At 40.3% G+C, this 15,894-nt stretch overlaps 1 protein-coding gene across 1 annotated transcript in view; it reads left to right on the top strand.

Moving 5' to 3' along the window:
- The window catches only part of LOC110490025 (uncharacterized), a 74,216-nt gene that overhangs the window by 14,761 nt on the left and 43,561 nt on the right, over positions 1-15,894 (top strand). The window lies entirely within an intron of this gene.

Raw genomic sequence — 15,894 nt, 5'->3', positions numbered from 1 at the left:
GGGTAACTTGCCTTTGACTGTGTCCCAAATGGCACCCTATTCCCTATATAGTGCACTACTTTTGGCCAGCGGCCCTATAGGCCCTGCAGTAGTGCACTAAATAGGCAATAGGGTGCCATTTGGGATGCACTTTTTGTCATCATCACATGGTGGAAGGTTCAATGTCCGGCTGAGATGGTGTTTTCAACTGAGGGCTCAGAAGCACTTTGCATGAACTCTCCTAGTCATCAGTCATATTTAAATGAGTAATGTTGTGGAGGAGGTGTGCTCTTCTAAGAACAGTAATTACTGTATCAGACTGTCCTACAACCCAGCATTACTCCTACAGTCTCTCAAACCTCATAGGAGTGAGTTGAACCAAATAGAATGTCTGTGCTGTCGCAAGTTAAGTGAAAGAGGAAGTTTGAGAATGACCTACGCTCCTCAAAGAGGAAAATGGCTTAAGTCAGTAAGTCAAAGTCACAAGTCAACTAGGTTTAAAAAGTGAATTACATATAGCATTCAATTATCGTCAGGAAAAATGTGATTGACAGACTGGTTTGCAGAACAACAGAGGATGCTTATGTCTGCCTGCCTGTCTGCCTGTCTGCCTGCCTGCCTGCCTGTCTGCCTGCCTGCCTGTCTGCCTGCCTGTCTGCCTGTCTGCCTGCCTGCCTGCCTGTCTGCCTGCCTGCCTGCCTGCCTGCCTGCCTGCCTGCCTGCCTGCCTGCCTGCATGCCTGCCTGCCTGCCTGCCTGCCTTGAGCTCGCCTGCCTGCCTTGAGCTCTAGCATTTGTAGTATTTTGTTATCACCACTCTGTTTGTAGTGGTGGTATCACAAGGCTCAGATAGGACTCTCTCTTTTCCCCATGACTTTATCTTTGGGAATGTGGCTTGGGATCGCTGCTGGCTCCGCTCCCACAGGGAGGGAATGGGTGTATCTGGTCGTAGATTGTGTGTATGTGTGGTCATAGATTCTGTCCAGTGTGAGGGAGGTGGGGATACACAGTTAAAAGTCACAGTTTAACTGTAATGAAGAGCAGTTGTTGACAACAACCTGTGGAGACCCTAATTAATAGAGAGAGAGAAGACGCGAGAGGGGGGAGAATGAGAAAGAGAGTGAGAGAGAGAGCTCTTGCTTTGTTAAGCTAATTTGGATACTTCAATGGCATCCTTGTCTTTGGCAATTTCTTTGTCTTTTTATTGACCTGCAACATTGTGCTTGGCGCATCACCCACATAACAGAGACAAGATGAAGTTCTCAATGAAATTTCCTTTTACCATATTTGACCTTACAATCAAAACATTGATTTGGTGTAAGTTTCAACGTTTTCAAAGGTCTTTTACACTGTTTGCCGCAGACGCCCAGTAAACCACCGGACAGAAAACCTTGTAGTTTTCAGTAAATGGGGAGTATAAACCACTAAACTGGACTACAAAGGAAGGCCAAGCACTATGTTGGTGGTCCTGCTTGGCTCAGATTTGATGATACAGTCTAGTCAGAGTTTTCCAAAGGCAGATTGAAGTGGTACAGGGCTGTTATGCCCCACTGGCATCTGGGTGGGAAAACCCCAACTGTGTGGGTGTGTGTTCACATACCCATGGCTGCAGTGGATGGATGGGAGCTGGACTTAGCTAAGCAAAAGTCCAATGAGATGTAGCTGTGTGTTTGTGACCTTTCATTGAAATATGTTTTATAGATCTGTCATTGTCAAAGAAAGTCTAAGAAGCGGTATAACTGTTCTATGTGCACAATTTCTATGCCACCCATTCATACGTTACATTTTTGCGTATTTTACTTCTGCTTTTGTACACAAGCTTTAAACAGCTGAAAATATAATAGTTTGCTTATGGAAAATATACTATCTTACAGTGGTTTAGATGGCCCATGACTCTCTACACTTGCTTGTTTTGTCACATAAACTGAAATTAGGCAAAAATATATATTTTAACGACCAGGAAATGGCGGACCGATTTCTGCATAGTGCATCTTTAATGGACAATATCCAATAATAGCCTGTACCATGCAGAGAGAATTTTTTTTTAATAAAAAAAAAAAAAAAATTATTTCTCCTTTATTTAACCAGGTAGGCCAGTTGAGAATACGTTCTTATTTACAACTGCGACCTGGTCAAGATAAAGCAAAGCAGTGCGACACAAACAACAACACAGAAACACACATGGAATAAACAAACGTACAATCAATACAACAATAGGGAAAAAAAGTCTATATACAGTGTGTGCAAATGGCGTGAGGAGGTAAGGCAATAAATAGGCCATAGTAGCGAAGTAATGACAATTTAGCAAATTAACACTGGAGTGATAGATGTGCAGATGGTGATGTGCAAGTAGAAATACTGGTGTGCAAAAGATTTAAAAAAGTAAATAAAAACAATATGGGGATGAGGTAGGTAGATTGGATGGGCTACTTACAGATGGGCTGTGTACAGCTTCAGCGATCGGTTAGCTGCTCAGATAGCTGATGTTTGAAGTTAGTGAAGGAAATATAAGTCTCCAACTTCAGCGATTTTTGCAATTCGTTCCAGTCATTGGCAGCATAGAACTGGAAGGAAAGGTGGCCAAAGGAGGTGTAAGTGGTGCATATCGAAGCTGGGGTAAAATTCCAGAAACAACTTGAAGTTGTGGTTTAAGCCATTTGTTGATGTTGAAACCTTCCACATTCCACCTTTCCAGCCTACCAGGCATTCATTAATTTACAACTGACCACTAATAATACTAATGATCCCCTATATATAGGGTGAGCACATTCAAAATACCCAAATGTGGGACAAAGGGATGATTTTGCAGGACATTCACGGGACAGTGTAGTCTCCATTAAAACATTTTGTTCAGATCTCAACAATGATTGGAGAAGTGTTTAACATCACCAGTATCATATCCTTATATCATACCCTTTGTTGCGGGACAAAGGGCCAAATGCGGGACTGTCCTGCACAATCTGGGACATGTGGTCACCCAACATATCTAGTGTTGCTAGACAGAGCCCAGGTGGTCTCCCCATAGACCCTTCCTCCCTTCACTCACAGGGTGTGGACAAAATTGCACCTCATTCCCTTTACAGTGCACTACTTTTAACTAGGGCCCATAGCTCTGGTCAAAAGTAGTTAGGGGCATTGCATTGTTCACTCCGTATGGGCTGACAAAAAGCACACGTACAGTAGATTGATGACCCACATGGGTTAGAGCCAAGGTACAGTACACATGAGACATGGTTGGGATTCCTCCCTCTGTCCGTTTTCTCCCTATCTTTTACCATGTCTGTGTCCCAAATGGCACCCTATTAGTGCACTACTTTTGACCAGAGCCATATTGCTAGTGGTTACAAGCAGTTCACTATGTAGGGAATAGGGTTCCATTTGGGACACACGGCATGTTTTCCTTTGATAGAAGGAGGGAGACACTCTGTCCGCCTGGCCTCTTAGGAACTCTTAGGACTCTCCCAGGTCGCTATTTGCTTTTCCCAGTATCCTTGGGGTGACTAATTATAGTGTCAGCCTATCTGCACCCCCCCGGCCAGTCTAGACCAGTGAGTCCTTGTCCTCCCTCTACATGCCAGATGTGGAGGTTTATAACTGGGAGTAGTAGTCTGGCTCTGTACTCTATGCAGCAGCAGGCCTGGGTTCAAATACTTTTTTTGTATCTTTCAAACAACTTACAACGTTTAATTGAGCATGCATGGAGTGCCATATCAGGTAGGGTTTGCGACATGCAAACTCAATCACACACATCTGAAGTATTTGAAAGAAAACAAATACTATTTGAACACAGGTGATGCTCTGCAATAATGGAAGCTTGTCATTTAACACACAGGGGCTATCGCTTGGCATGAAATGCACTTCCATTGTGGCCCCCACAACACTCACAGTATCTTGCAGGTCAAGTGTACCACAAAGCCTCAATTTATTTCACAACACCATGACCTGCAGGAACCAGATAGAGGGAGAGGTATGAGTTAGGGAGCGAGTGGGAGACGTGCTGTGTGAGAATAGAAAAACAAAAGCCCACCAGGGTTTTCAGGCTCAATTGAACATTAAATCACTTTTCGGGAGGAAAATATGACAATGTTATTTTTTGTTGAGCTACAATGAATGCATGTGCTTTGGTTTGCAAAGGTAAAGACAGAGGGCATAGAAGCCAAGCCAAAATGTCTAAAAGAGTTTGTTGTTTTTCTCTATGCTGATCCTGATGGAATCTAACTTCTCCAAACATGGATGTTGTTTTGCTCTGTGGAAGGACTGAAGGAGCACCATTCCAGAGTTGTGGTATAGGTCTGTAGGAGGACTGTGGTGAAGAGAAGAACACCTCAACAGTGAACTTAACTGGGTAGCCATGTCATGGGCATTAGCCATGTCGAAATGAGTCGAATTGCAGGAAATTTGCATAAAATGGCAACATTTTCTCTCAGCTTTATAATGCAGAATAAATATTTTTAAGATGTGTATTTTATCTAAATTAATGTTCCTAAGCATTATATTCCCCCTGACTGATGATTGCATCATAAGGATCAATAAGGCATGTGCTTGGTTAATATGGAGTTCCAATATAGGAAGGTAACAAAGCAAGATATTATTTTTTAGAGTAAAGAATTAGGAGGCTTCGATGCAGTGAACGTAGGTTGGAAGTTAAACATTTTACTTTACTGTAATATTTTGGCAAGTGCTATTGCTAGAAATGTCCTTTGGTTGGGTGACCTGCAGGGGTGGGAAATCAAGAAAAAATGTACCTCATCACACATTGTGCTATGGTGACTTTACTGACAACTTTCAACATTTGAATATGAACTGGAATAGATTCAAACAAAACAATCTATAAAATTGATATCTGATGAAATGTACGGTGGTGAAGTTGCATACCGCAACTTGACCCCAGCAGAAACTAAAGAACTTAGAAAACATTTACTCAGTACACAACTGTCAGAAAATGTCAGAGATACTGCATGGTTGATTTCTGTATAACGTTTCCCATTGTGTGCTGTAGTAAAGTGGAGTTGTTTTGTTGAAAGTACATTTTGCCCAATGCCGAATTGTAGTGATGAGAGTTTAGAACACCTTTTATTGAACTGCTACAGAACTAAGTAAATATGGGACCTGATGAGAAGTAATGATTTCGATGTATGTATAAATCCCAAGAAAGTATTTTACTGTGTTTTTGATACTCCCATGGATGACAATACTAAAGATCTATGGTGGACAATAATATACAATAATATACACTTCCGTTCAAAAGTTTGGGGTCACGTAGAAATGTTCATGTTTTCCATGAAAACATTCATGAAATGAGATGAAAAATATATAGAAAATATAGTCAAGATGTTGACAAGGTTATAATGATTTTTAATTGAAATAATAATTGTGTCCTCTTCAAAGAATCCTCCATTTGCAGCAATTACAGCCTTGCAGACCTTTGGCATTCTAATCCTCAATGTGCTGGGGTAATCTAAAGAGATTTCACCCCATGCTTCCTGAAGCACCTCCCACAAATTGGATCGGCTTGATGGGCACTTCTTGCGTACCATACAATCAAGCTGCTCCCGCAACAGCTCAATAGGGTTGAGATCCAAGGACTGTGCTGGCCACTCCATTATAGACAGAATACCAGCTGACTGCTTCTTCCCTAAATAGTTATTGCATAGTTTGGAGCTGTGCTTTGGGTCCTTTTCCTGTTGTAGGAGGAAATTGGCTCCAATTAAGCACCAGCCAGAGGGTATGGCATGGCGTTGCAAAATGGAGTGATAGCCCTCCTTCTTCAAGATCCCTTTTACTCTGTACAAATCTCCCACTTTACCACCACCAAAGCACCCCCGGACCATCGCATTGCCTCTACCATGCTTGACAGGTGGAGTCAAGCACTCCTCCAGCATATTTTTATTTTTTATGCATCTCACGAATGTTCTTCTTTGAGATCCGAACACCTCAAACTTAGTTGTCTGTCAATAACACTTTTTTTTCCCAATCTTCCTCTGTCCAGTGTCTGTGTTCTTTTGCCCATCTTAATCTTTTATTTTTATTGGCCAGTCTGAGTTATGACTTTTTCCTTGCAACTCTGCCTAGAAGGCCAGCATCCCGGAGTCGCCTCTTCACTGTTGACGTTGAGACTGGTGTTTTGCGGGTACTATGTAATGAAGCTGCCAGTTGAGGACTTGTGAGGCGTCTGTTTCTCAAACTAGACACTCTAATGTACTTGTCCTCTTGCTCAGTTGTGCACCGGGGACTCGCACTCCTCTTTCTATTCTGGTTATAGCCCGTTTGCGCTGTTCTGTGAAGGGAGTAATAATTAGCGTTGTATGAGATCTTCAGTTTCTAAGGCAATTCTTCACATGGAATAGCCTTCATTTCTCAGAACAAGAATAGACTGACAGGTTTCAGAAGAAGGTCCTTTGTTTTTGGCCATTTTGAGCCTATAATCTAACCCACAAATGCTGATGCTTCAGATACTCAACTAGTCTAACAAAGGCCAGTTTTATTGCTTCTTTAATTAGAACAACAGTTTTCAGCTGTGCTAACATAAATGCAAAAGGGTTTTCTAATGATCAATTAGCCTTTTAAAATTATAAACTTGTATTAGCTAACACAACATGCCATTGGAACACAGGAGTGATGGTTGCTGATAATGGGCCTCTGTACGCCTAAGTAGATATTCCATAAAATAAATCTGCCGTTTCCAGCTACAATAGTCATTTACAACATTAACAATTTCCACACTGTATTTCTGATCAATTTGATGTTATTTTAATGGACAAAAAATGTGCTTTTCTTTAAAAAACAAGGACATTTCTTAGCGACCCCTAACTTTTGAACAGTAGTGTACATTGTGAACAATAAGATTTGGAAGATGTATGATGACTACAAAATAACTTTTTGTCCCCTCTAACATAATTTTTAAACAAATGAAAACGGAATTAAAAAGAAAGAAGATGGACTCAAAAAAACAAGTTGACCTACAAAAACTTCAATGGACACTATTAAATATGTAAATCCTGGTCAGTAGCCTAATGATGAACCCATGTATTAATGTAAAAACAGATTTGTACAGTATTTATATGAATTAATCTATTATGTTTGCAAAATGTGTGATTTTTTAAAATTTTAAACCAAATCAAAAAAAGCAAAATGTATAGAATTGCCAGAAATTGCATTAAAACTGCAAACTTTTATTTCAGCTCCATGGCAAAATTTGTAGATTAGCATAAAAATCTGAAAAATGATCTTCTCTCCACTGCCATGATGAGGGCCTCAAATTTTTGTACTCAGGGCCTACAGAATTCAGCCCATTGCCACACCCCCTGTCACGCCCAGCACCTAAACCTGTTTTTCATCCAGAAAAACTCCTGCATTGTTATAATTTCATTATCGTACAGTCCATTTTATATAATTGGTCACAAGAGCCCATAGTTCAATCCAGGGACGCAACTTTAGTGTATAATTTTTTTAACTTAAACATTCCAAAAAGCCTACCCGATGCTCGGAGGCGTCCGCATGGTCCTAAAGCACACCGATGCCCCATTTTATATCACATTCCAATTATAAAACTGAGGGGGGGGGGGGGACAAAAATGCAATTTCAGAATGTGAGGTCCCCAGTGAAAGTTGCACCCCTGCTTAAATCTATATTCAGTTAAATGTTTTGAAGGGTATTATTAATCTGTGTTTGATTTTGTCTTTCGTCTGTGTTTTTTTTCCACCGCTCAACCCTTATGGTGGGTCACGACTCAAAAGACACCTCAACATGTGGGTCACGAATCAAAAAAGTTGGGGAACACATGCATCATCTCTCCTTCAATATCAGAGATGTGTAGTTCCTAATCTGCATATTGTCATTATAGAGCCCACCGGGAAAATGAATTCGATTCACCATTAACTGATTACAACATTAACATAGTGTAACACCTGACTTAATTATTTTTGTTTCCACTTGGCCCTAAACCTGTTACTTACATGATAATTTGTTACAGTACATAGTTGGAATGCAATGTGTGTGTTTATGGACCCAGATCAATGTGGAAGTGCTGTGTCTGATGTCATCTCTGGCACGGGACGTATTGAATTAGCTATGCCTCACTCACACACACACACACACACACACACAGAGAGAGAGAGACAATTAGCCATGCTGTCTAGGCAAAGACACATTCAGACAGATGACTCAAATATCACACGCTAGAGGTCACATCTGATGCGAAGCCATGAAAGTAGTAAAAGTAGCAAAAGAAAGCACTGCAGAAAAAAACAGTCCATGTCTTTACTTTAACATCTTTATTAACTTCACATAATAACTTATTGAGACGTTCACATAAAGTCTGTCCCAAATGGCATCTTATTCCCTATATAGTGCACTGTTTGACCAGGGCCTACACTACATGACCAAAAGTATGTGGACACCTGCTCATCAAAGATCGCATTCCAAAATGATGGGAATTAATATGCTATAACAGCCTCCACTCTTCTGGGAAGGGTTTCCACTAGATGTTGGAAGACTGCTGTGGTGACTTCCATTCAGCCACAAGAGCATTAGTGAGGTTGGGCACTGATGTTGGGCGATTAGGCCTGGCTCGCAGTTGGCGTTCTAATTCATCCCAAAGGTGTTAGAGGTCAGGGCTCTGTGCAGGCCAGTCAAGTTATTCCACAGCGATCTCAACAAAAAATGTCTGTATGGACCTCGCTTTGTGCATTGGCAAGCTGAAACAGGAAAGGGCCTTCCCCAAACTGTTGACACAAAGTTGGAAGCACAGCATCATCTAGAATGTCATTGTATGCTGCAACATTAAGATTTCCCTTCACTGGAACTAACATGAAAAACAGACCCAGACCATTATTTGTCCTCCGCCAAACTTTACAATTGGCACTAAAATAAAGTATCAAATCAATTTGTTTTGTTATTTGTAAACTCAGGTTCCCTTTTTCTAATATTAAGTTTTGATTGAACATCTGATAACATTCCTTATCAAAAATAAGCAAAAATAGAGAACATCAGAAAGGGGGAAAATACTTTTCCACAGCACTGAATACTGTATAGATAATAGGGTACCATTTGAGACACAAATAGTAGAATCTGTTGGAGACTGTAGATTGCGTAGATACTGTAATTACCTTTCCCCACAGAACAGAAGCTCAGTAGCTTATGAAACTGCGGTTGTGCGGGCTTGTTTCACAAGGAAGTGGATCAAAGTGACTGCAGTATCAACAATAAGCAGCTGTTTGCACTGTCGGTTCAGAGGTGAGGAGCTTTACATGTTCTCCCTTTGTTGAGTATCCCCTGTGGCCCCACTCTCCACGAATGTCCACAGATCCCTTACCTTACAACAATAATCAGATCCCACAGCTACAGCCCTCTGATCTCTGGAGTAGATGCCTCTCTGGGTGACTTTGCACCACCAGGCTGGACTCAGGTAATACCTTGGTTCCCTTGGTTCAAATAATACTTAAAATCTTTCAAATACTTTAAACGTTTGCATTAGCCAGCATGCGGTGCCAAATTATTAAAAATAGTATTTGAACCCAGGCATGGCTCCGGGCAGGTTTTAGGATCAGACCAGAGACGGACCACATAGTGCTGGGCTCCCTCCCTCCCTCCCACTCCATCTGTTATCTGTTACAGGAGGCGCTTACCTCTGTGAAACCCAGTCATTTAAGGATTTGCTTTGTTGGTGTAGAGCTAGTTTGATTATGGGTTTATTACGTGCCCGAGGAGGCCTGAAAGTGGTTCAGTGGGGGTACACTACCAGACATCTACTGTGGCCGTTATACAACATGACAGATAGTGTTATTGCGTCTGGGCCCTGGTCAAAGTACTGCACTATAGGGAATAGGGTGGCATTTGGGATGCAAACTGTGCGTTTGTACCATATTGATTTACGCAGTTGCTATATTTAGAAATTGCTTTATTTAAATTTTGTGAAAAGCAGAGTTTCATAAAAGACAAGCTTTCCGGAGGGAAAACAAATGAGTAGATTTAGATAGTGAGGGATAGGTTACATCATTCTTCCTTTCTCATTCATGTATCGTCCACAAAATGGATCATTCCCATCTTTCAACATACTTTTAAAAGGTATTGAGAGATTTTATTTTGTTGTTTTTACTTCAACCACATGTATTAGATAATAACTCAATAGCACATTGCTGTGTTGCAGCTAGACCATGTCAGAAATGTTGAACGTAGTTCCAAAGGGTGCTGGTTGGTTCACCGGACATTGGTGTCAAAGGCAATCAAAAGTGATGACCATTGGAAAGTACCGGGAAAAACAGCCTGTGTCCCAAATGTCATCATATTCCTTATATAGTGCACTACTTTTGACCAAGGCTCATAGGGAACAGGGTGCCACTTGGGATGCAGTTGTGTGTCTGGACTAGTACTATGGCTCGATTGTTTGGGTTGGTTTGGGACATCTTGTGGTTCTTTGTGATAGAATGTGAGGATAGAGTAGCCACAGGATAGTCTTGGGTTCCTGAAATAGTCTGTTCAAATTATAGGTCCGGAGTAAGGCCTCTGAAGGGAAATGGACGGTTTTGGTGCATGGAGGATGCCTTGCATGAGGTTAGTTATTACAGATGTAGGACCTTAATTTGAGCAAGTTTACTACAGCAAAAAAATAATCCTGAAGCAAAAGGATATGTGAATTATTAGGTGGATTATAATTAATGGACATTTTTGTAGGGTTGATCTATTTTTCATACGGGACGATCAAGACTGAAATTTCAAAGTGGAAGTTACAAACTTCAGAAGCATTTTCAAACCTAAAATTCATGACATGTTTTAAATTTCCTGCAACAGTGATCAAATTAAGATCCAATATCTGTATAGCTCGGCCAATTTAAGCACATTTCTTTAATCAAGAAGAGAAATCTGAACCCTTGCAATGAATTCTTAGTCAAAAGTGGTACACTCCAAAATGATCTTACAAACTAGGCTAGATTTTTATTGACAATTATTTTTGAGAACTTGACCTAGACCTAGCCTATAGGATATGCCAACCAAATGCTGGACAATAAGTGCTGATATGTTTACATTGGGTTTGTCATTGTTGACTTGGTAGAGCATGGCACTGGCAATGCCAGAGTTGTGGGTTTGAATCCCGCGGCAGACCAGTATGAAAATTTATGCACTCACTGCTGTAAGTTGCTCTGCATAAGAGTGTCTGCTAAAATTACAAAAAATATATATATTAATCACATCTCCCACACTAACTTTATAAATATTCAAACTTTCCTTATTTGTTTTTTGATTCATGAGTTTGATGGCTCAGTGTTCATTTTTAGCATTTACTGCCTAAGTTTGCCCAATGAAGAAATCATTTAAATAATTGGCAACATCAAATGGTTTTGTGACAAGTAAGCCATCTGATTCAATGAAAGATGGAGTTGAATATGTCTTTCTGTTTGCTTTGTTTTGGTTTCATAATACATTTTCTTCTTCTTTTGTTGAGTTTGGTCACATAATTTCTCAATTAGCAGGAAGTCAGCCAGTCAGATGTGCAGCCATACTTTTTAACCACTCCTTTTACCCCATCTCTTCAACCATACAGTTGTTCAATTCCTCATCATAATTGGAAGAAGCAATTTCATCAAGTGTAGTGTCTCGATGCTCCTTATTAATCAGATCAGACCAACAAATATTTTTAACATCATCCACGTAAAAGTCATAGCAAAATCTTTTGTGTGACCTCTTATACATTATTTTAGGCCCAGCTTTAAGAACTTTGGCTTTCCTGGATTTAGCCACTATATTGTGATCACTGCATCCAATGGGTAAGGATACAGCTTTAGAACAAAAGTCTACAGTAATGGGTAAGGATACAGCTTTAGAAAAAAGTTCTACAGTATCAGTAAAAATGTTATCAATACATGTGGATGATCTTGTCCCTGTAGTGTTTGTAAACACCCTGGAAGGTTGATTAATAACCTGAACCAGATTGCAGGCACTGGTTACAGTGAGAAGCTTGATAAAAAACAGTCAATATTCAGGTCCCAAAGAAAGTAGACCTCTGTTTACACACACTATCAAGCATTTGGGGTGGCCTAGTGGTTAGAGCATTGGACTAGTAACCAAAAGGTTGCAAGTTCAAATCCCTGAGCTAACATGGTACAAATCTGTCATTCTGCCCCTGAACAGGCACTGTTCCTAGGCAGTCATTGAAAATAAGAATTTGTTCTTAACTGACTTGCCTAGTTAAATAAAGATAAAATTTCACACATATTATTTAAATACTGACTGTTTAGCACTTGGTGACCTAGAGCAACACCCCAAAAGAGAAGGCTTTAGATGTGCAAGTGAACCTGCAACCACAACACTTCAAACTGCTCTATCAACGAATTCATGATCTAACTGAGTCTCATAAATGGCTAATATATACATTTTCTCTGATGTTAGCAAGTAATTGATTTCATGAACATTATTTCTAAGGCTAAATATATTAATATGGACTATTTCAGCCCTTTCCTGGATAGGAAATCATATGGAAAAGAGAAAAAGTATTTGACCACTATTGACCTGTCACCTGGGCCTGTGCCTCACTTTGTCCTCAGACTCCGTCCAGGTCTCATGTGGATATTCTGAAATTCCATCCACAACCATTTTTTCTGCCTTGATTGTCCCTCGAGATAATCTGATTTCTCTGTCATTGTTATCATGGATTCACATACAGAACTGATGTCCTCTCTCAATGACTTACAGATTTCTGTCATCTTGGTCTGTAACCTGAATGAATGTGTGCAGTTTTGTGAGAAATCAGCATTTGAGGACCGTGTTGAATGCACATGTGCCCAGAGAGACAGAAACCTTACCTTAGGTCCAGGACCAGCTCTGTCTTGATGCCTTTGGGTCGGTGAGCCCAAGCGGATTAGTAGTTGTTCAGATGGTGATGAAAATAAACATACAAAATGGAAACCTACAAAACAGGCATACCCAAACTAAAGACGCAAACCAAACAAAAGGCCTTAAGACCACCAAATCAACCAGCAGCCTCATGGCTCTCCAAGCTGGCACTCTGACTGATCACCCTAATTGGCAGCACTTGGGCAAGGTTGCTGCTGCACCCTGGGGGAATGGAGTGTGGAAGTGTAACCTGGATAGTATGTTTGTCTATGGCCTAACACTAACCTCCCCCCTATCATAACAGCTGATCTAGGATCTTTGAGATCATAATAAGATTATACGGACAGGGGGAACCTGATCCTAGATCAGCACTGCTACTATGAGATGCTTTATGAATACGGGTCTAGAACTGAACGAGGCAGATCACAGAGAGAGAGGATAAACATGCTTGCCAGGTGGCACTGAGCTACGCTATGTTAAAGATAATATGTGATCGACCGGCTTGATCTGGTCTCATGTAGCAAAATTTGAACTTGTATTTTTTACATTGGATAAAAGTAGAGACTCAGAGTTAGAAAATGGTATATCATACACAACAGTTGCGGAACAATGGGAAAGTAATTATTCTTTGAAAGTTCATAAACTTGTAACCTCACTTTTGAGGCCCTTGAATGTTTTGTACATCTACTGGAGAGCTCTTCTTCGTGTACATCGTTTACACCCTCTTAAGCCTTAGCCCCACCCATCTGTTTAAGGATTCACATGTGAGGTCATATACTAAACAACCAAATATTTCAAGACTAAAGGCTGGTTTATTCTACATTTATCGACAGTTGTCGCAGTGACATCATGAACATTCTATTGTCGTCCGACATCAAACTTGACTGATGCTGTCATTATGAAATAGTATAAACACAAAAACTTCAGGGTGCATGACATCAGCAGCTTGGTCGTCCAAAAATAGCATAACTAGTGTATTTTAACACCAATAAACCCACACGTTTAAAAATGAATTTAGCTTTGTGTGACAATTTAAAAAAAACTTGGGATACGGTCTAGTTGGCCTAACATTATATCCTAATTGGACTTTGGTGCAGGTCATGTTCTTCACATTACCGTCTCTAGTAAACACATAATATGTCAAATACATTCTAAGCTTATTTGTCACACGCAAAGGATACAGAAGGTGTAGTGTAATGGTTACTTGAAAAGTTTGGTATTTTGTTTAGACATGTAACTAGCTAGCTAGCTAAACAATGAACCATAATCCCAACTTATAATGTTACTACCCTGCATGAATCTGCTAGTAGCTAACCAAGCAGGTTCAATGTTAGCTAGCTAGCTAATATTAGGCCATAACTAGCAATGCAAATGGCTCTGAGATTTAAATAATATTACTACACATATCATACACGTAACGGTAGCTAGCGAGCCAGCCAGCTAACATTAGCTAGCTAGCGAACAATACACTAACTTGAAATGAAAACAACTTCATGACAAAATGTGAAACGTAAAATATCTGAAAATGTAGCTAGCTAGACAATCTTAAACCATACATGGATGGATGCTTCTCCCGCTCTGTCACGAATGCCATGGTTGCCCTTAGTTTGAAGATGTAATCAGGAAACAGATGTTTTATACAACAGCCTTCTGTGTGTTCAGTTTTTGATGCTCTCTGCATATTTTCAATCAAACGGCAGAATTTCTATCATACTTTAATTCCATCGGGCATTCCACTGATTTCAAAATTCGGTCCTTCAGAAAGAAGAGAGTAACACTTTAGCAGATCTACTACGTGATATCTTTCAAAAAGGCTGTGTTAGAAATAATTACCAACACATACTGACCAGCTCATGCTATAGACAGAAGAGTGCTACATGGCAGACCAATCCAAACTCAACTCTCGGCATGTCCAGCACATTCATTATGTCAGTCAATCATGGCTAGCGTGAAAGGTTCCTGTCTTTTCCCGTGGCTGAACCAACTAGGCCTGTAATTTAACCATTTGATTCGTATTTACAGATTGCATACAAGTTTGTTATTAAGGCACGTGAAATCCACATGTTCCAGAAGGCATTTCTGCCCCCCCAAAAAATGTGAGGTTCAAATGCCTCTCCTCTGCCATTTGGAATGCACGCCAGAACTCAGCATCGAGCACAAAGAAAGGCCTGGCATTACATCACCATCTGAATCCAGCTTGTTGCATATATTACAGTGCATCACATCTTAAGAACATATAGTTATTACAACATGAAACAAAGTGAGCAAGAAAATTGAGTGCAGATATGAAGACAGCAAGGCAAAGACATAGCCTGAACAATGAGTAACAGATTGGTTCAAAAACAAACCAATGAACTTCAGTGACACTGTCAAACTCATCATTTATATATCTTGTTTTGTATTATATAAGCTTATGTACTGGACTTGCTAATATAGAGGACATTATGATTTGATAATCTTAAATCCCATAACCTCATCCCCAAGCTCAATTGCTAGAGCCGGGTGGTGGATGAGATTAGCCTCTCTCTCCTCTCCTCTGTTCAGCTTGTATCTCCAACTTCTCTCCTCCAATTCAGAGGGACAGGTCTCAGCAAAGTCTACATGTCAGCCAAAGGTTCTATCTATACAGCTGTGGTATAGACCTACGGTAATTATTTATAAGGGTTTTATTGCACATACATACACATACAATAGAGACCATGGTGGGTCCCTTGTCACACACATACTGGACATACACACTATGACTTGCCGTATTAATGTTGTTCTTACATATATAATGGCCCACAGGAGATGACTATGGGCTGCTGGCCACAGACTCAAACAATGGCTAGGTTACAGGAAGCAGATAAGTAAATTGAAGTTAAAGGAATACTTTGGGATTTTGGTAATGAAGCAGTTTTTTATTTCCCCAGAGTCAGATGAACTCTTGGATACCATTTTTATTTGTCTGCATCCAGTATGAAGGAAGTTAGAGGTAGTCCCTGAAGTCAATGCTAACTAGCGTGAGCGCAATGACTGAAAGTCTGTGGTATCTACTAGCATGCTAGCAGTTACCATAAACTTCCCATCATTGTGCTAGTGCTAATTA

This window comes from Oncorhynchus mykiss, chromosome 15, assembly GCF_057628025.1.
Source record: "Oncorhynchus mykiss isolate SJ-2025 chromosome 15, ASM5762802v1, whole genome shotgun sequence".
Lineage (NCBI taxonomy): Eukaryota > Metazoa > Chordata > Actinopteri > Salmoniformes > Salmonidae > Oncorhynchus > Oncorhynchus mykiss.
The sequence above is the reverse complement of the archived record's forward strand: the minus strand, read 5'-3'. Positions and strand labels throughout refer to the sequence as shown.